The sequence below is a fragment of the Neodiprion pinetum genome, chromosome 6, assembly GCF_021155775.2.
Source record: "Neodiprion pinetum isolate iyNeoPine1 chromosome 6, iyNeoPine1.2, whole genome shotgun sequence".
In the NCBI taxonomy this organism is placed as follows: Eukaryota; Metazoa; Arthropoda; class Insecta; order Hymenoptera; family Diprionidae; genus Neodiprion; species Neodiprion pinetum.
Window position 1 is genome coordinate 24,539,649 of NC_060237.1, and position 5,090 is coordinate 24,544,738.

Consider the following 5,090-nt stretch of genomic DNA (forward strand, 5'->3'; position numbering starts at 1 on the left):
TGAAGTTATATGTACGACTGAGGTAAAATCCAGCCGCTGTACCAATTCTCGAGTAAATTGCATTCGGTTTTAAGAGTGAAGAGAAAATCTATTCCCCCCTGCAGTTACAGCTGTACAGACCGTAAAGCGTGATTCATCTTATCGTTTCTCTTATTCGCAATATAAGTCTTAACAAATAACGACGGGAAAAGAACCAGCGCGTGCCAACGGAGTGGCAGACACAGACGTTTCATTTTTTTCCTCAACAGCTGCGGTTTCTTCTCCGGAGCGCAATTTCCTTCTAGATTAGTTCCTTATACGACAGACTTAGGTGGAATACTTAGGGGATGGAAATAGAAGATGAAAGATCATCCAGCGCTGCCTTGCCGCATCAGCGCTTTGCCAAACCACATCATGAGCTCCACTCAACCCACCGCGAGAATATCGTGTATAATACGGAATGCTACGGTAATACGATACTTAAAGTCTTCGCTCGAACAGCTGCCCGTAGTTCGAGAAACGTGTAAACGTAATTAACCGTTTCAACCGCGTTCAATCAGCCGGATGGTCTGTAGTTCTGTAATTGTTTCAAATTAGTTCACAGCCGTGATTTTTCATCGCACTTTATTAGGATAGAATATATTCCATAGAAAGGGAGTTGTTTCTTTTTCTTTTGAATCATAGATTCGAAGACCTCAGCCCAGTCTGAATTACGTCAACGTTAAAGGTTCCAGCGAGAATAAACTCAGAGTCTAATTAATCGTCCACTCATTTTCTCGAGTTAGCATTTGACGACACACCCTTTTTTCATCACTTTCAATTTGTCAAGGATTCTCGTTCGACAATTACCAAGTTGTCCGACCGAATATATACCTAGCTACTTACAGCTTGTTAAACGAGGAAATACACGTGGACGAGGATAATTGAGAAATTTTGTATTATCTTTAATCGTGGTCTGCGGTTAGCATTATCTGTATAACTGGGACACGACGCCGAACTTGAAGATCAAGGAAAAAATAGTAGAAGAACAAACTAGACCGAGTGTACAAAAGCTAAGGACAGAAAATGGTGCCGTTGTATAAATCATCGGCTTAAATTCGTGCCTGTCGACTGTCAGAGCGACTCGGATTATCAGTCATAGCGGCAGCCTATAACTCTGATACAAGTTGGTGCCACTTATCTGCAACTCACTGCTCTGCACCGTTCAGATCCGCCCCCGGCTCAGCTTACCCTGCTTGCACATTGTATCTATTTTATGAGCTGGGTTTTATCTTTTCTCTGGGTAAACGGTCAATTGAAGGAGATGATCGTCCCTCCAATACGCCTGTAAAATCGCGCTGATTGTACTCACTTGTCGCTCAGCCGTTTTGTCGAATAAACAGGCGCGGAATGTGCAACACCAAAAGCAGCGTCTGATTTAACTCCGTCTGAAAGATGAACGCAATCATCGTGTTTTCGATCAGCAACCAGCAGGGGTGCACTTGCCACCCTCGTTGCAATTTCACACGGGGTGCATGGTAAATGAATGATGTACGTAGTTGGTTTGTTACGTCGATACTGTCGCTCCGCGATGATTCACCAAAATCCTTTCACCATATTTCGTTAACGTTGAAGAGAAACTTTTTGCTCGTACCGATCAAAAGTTTGTGTAATCCTGACTAGGAACTTCTCAAATGTGAGCTATTGAGCGGAAACTTCCAGGTACGAGAGATAGGCATCGTCTAAGCGCTCTGATTTTTAGGCTGAAATCGCAAAATGGGCGGACATTTCTCGACGTGGCGTCGTTTAACATCAGCCATTCCACACCACCCAGCATCGCAGTATACCTACTTCTTGGGCTATTTAGATCAAGGTACGGCGCCAAGCCACGCCGTGCGATATTATGGTCATACCTCCGTGACAGATTCGCCGAGTATCCGTACCGAGAGAATAGAAACCGTGAAGTATAATGCAGAGTTGGTATCCTTGACATATGTCGCCTACCGAAACGGGAGTTCTTTGCTGCGGTTCTTTGAGAAGGTTGAATTTTATGATTATACACATGTCGGCACGGTAAACATGAACTTCAGCTGCAGGTAGGCGCCGAATATATTTTTTTGCAACACCTGCATGGAAAGTCCATTTTTATGCACCATTTACAAGCACCGAAAGTAGTCTTTTATACACATGTGCGGGAAAAACTTTCGCGCATTGCTAGCGGTGTGAAAAAAAAACCTTCGCACATTGCTAGGGGTGTGCGAAAAATACGTTCGCGGGTATTGCCACCTTCGCGCACTAGTATCGAAAAACACTATTACGAAGCGATATCCATGGTCGAATAGCCCTGTTGCATTGAAAAAAAAATTCAACTCGTTCCATATATCCCAGGGACACAATAGAGCAGCCCTCGCAGGTCACCGAACCGGGAATCACGATTGCTGAAAGAAATTCGATATCTCTATCGTTCCTTTCTCCTTTTTTCATTACTTTTTATCGCCAATTGAATTGATTGAATCAATTTAGTTCGGTGAAGTTCTTCACGGTACTCACGATGATGACAATGAAACCGTGCAACAAGGTCGATTTTTTGGATTCGCGACTTTGAGTTGAAGGAAAATAAATTGTACGCCTCGATCATAATCGCGACGCGTGTAGTGCTAATCAATGTCATTTATTACAGGAAAATTAAGTATCAACCGTACATCAAAGTCACGGAGAAAATCTTCTTTTTTTTTTTGCTCGTTCAATACGCCACGTAATTTAGAGACCATCGCTCAAAGATTACTCGTAATAATAATACAACGCTAATCTGGATCCACGTTGAGACCTATGCCCACATTGATAAATGATAGGAAACACGTCAACGTTCCCACACCGACTTCTTATCAAAGAACCGTCAATCAAGGTCGTCGGATTTTACGCAATCCGATTTCAATTTCGACTAATTATACTCCTAATGGTATCACTTGTTATGCTCTTCCCAAATCCTCTCACGCGTTTGTTTCGATCTGCACGTGCTTTAATTAGATGATTCAGGTCAGGCTCAATGGCTTCCACCGAATCTAACCTTCTTTGTCCAGGGTCTGAAGCCTGTCCTTGCCGAGGTCATTTGGAACTGTGTAGTAATAAGCTCCCATGGACAAATTGGACCAATCTTTTCCCCTGGTAAAGAACCGTCTAAATCAACGGTCAGCGAAACAAAGAAGAACAAAAACCATTACTCGAGTCACTCTGTCTAACACCGAAAACTGCAGCCTTACGTACGTGACACAGCGTGTAAAGAACCCAGTATGTCACACGGGCAAAGCTTTGATTTGTCATCTCAGCACTGTAACCATGTGACCATTTTCTGGTACTACATTACAGTCACGATCAATCACCCGGTTAGGCTAGGATCCACGAACAACTACTAATTTACGATGGGTTCAAAAACTGATGACGAGTTATCGGTTCGGACACTTACTAAAATAATGGCTAATTTACCGTAAATTATACTGTTTCACACAACCTGTTTGGTACTTCATTTATTGGAATTATATTGCGAATATGATACAGTTGATAAGTCGGTCAACAGAGCGCAGGTCTGATTTTCCTCAGCGAGGTACGTGAGTCACGTTATGATATTCAAGCTCTGTTGCGACAACTGGTTTGTATTCTTATCTCTCGGTATATCACTGATAAATCGAAATGGGCGGTGCTGAAGAATAATTTATATTCATTATTTATTTTTACCATGGCTTAGAAATGCGATTTTGTTTTTCTAATTACACCATTGATTGCGAAGGACGAAAAAAAAGGAGGTGAATTTAGACGGTATACTCACGTTTCTTATATAACCGACATAAACGGAATGATACGCGAGTTCGTAGAATCTTGTCAAAGTTAAGAAATAAAACAAAACAGTTGAGGCAATTTATCTGTCGGTGGATAGGATGGATGAGATTCAGGACCCTACAGACCGGAGGTGTTAAGAAAGTCCTGAAAAAATAAATCCCCTCAGATAGGCTGTCTTTTCCAGGTCCCTTATCATACAGCCATTTGGTCAACTGACAAGTGGCCCGGTCGTACGACGAGGGGAAGATCAAAGGAAGAGAGAAAAGGACTAAAACGACGGAGGTAAAAGTAGAATGAAAAGAAAATACGTAAGGAAGTGAGATAAGAAAAAGGGACCTAAAGTGGAAGGCAGTCGGAGGAGAAACGAAACCAGAAGCTTGTGGAGGAAAAGCGAAGTGCTTGACTGATACAACACCTGGGTTGGTGCATTGCACGTATATATACATATATATATATATGTATAACAAACGGCCCGGAGCTTCTGAAGCTCTTTAAAAATTCAACGACCTCATTTACCGTCGAGTCCATGGTTCGTACGCCTCGCGAAGATCGACCCTAATAAAGTGGGTCTTAGTAACGGCGAAAAAGGTGGATGCGAATACGCGTTCGCTAAAGAATGCGCAACGATATTGAAGAGAGAACAGCTGTCGTTCTGCAAATAGTCTGTCAGTTATTGTGTTCAGATTGTTTAAATATTATGCCTCTTGCTTCATTGTATGTATTTGAATGAGTTTCTTAGATCTGATTCCGTGGATGAATCTCGCTTCTGCGGAGCGCAGTGTCAACCGGGGAAAATTGAATCGATCCATCGGTTAATCACCTCGACTTTACACTATCAATTTCCGATAAAATGACCGAAGTGCGAAATCGAAAAGCTCCGGGATTCGGCTTCGATCCGGCGTCCCTTTGTCATAAATTGCCGTTTACGGTCAGGCTTGTTTATTTGTTTTTCAAAGTTAATCGAAACACCCGACAATTTTCAGATCCAATATCCACCCCCATCCGGACCCCAGCCGCGGGGACAAAACCATTCCGAGGTATAGAAAATTCGCTTTACCGGTGTGCGGAAATGGTGGCGAAACGGCCCCTTTGGCTTCCGAAAATGCGACTTGTACCGAATTTTTTCCATTTTCTGATACTTGAACGGTTCTGATAACAGAACGAAGGGCCGTAACGACACCGACCTGCAAAGACGATTCTCGCCGGAGAGAAGAGCACCTGCGGTGCGCAGGCGCGGTTAGTAAAAGCGACAGGATAGAATAGCCAACGCGTAGCCGGTCTTGGCAGTGTAGCGCTGG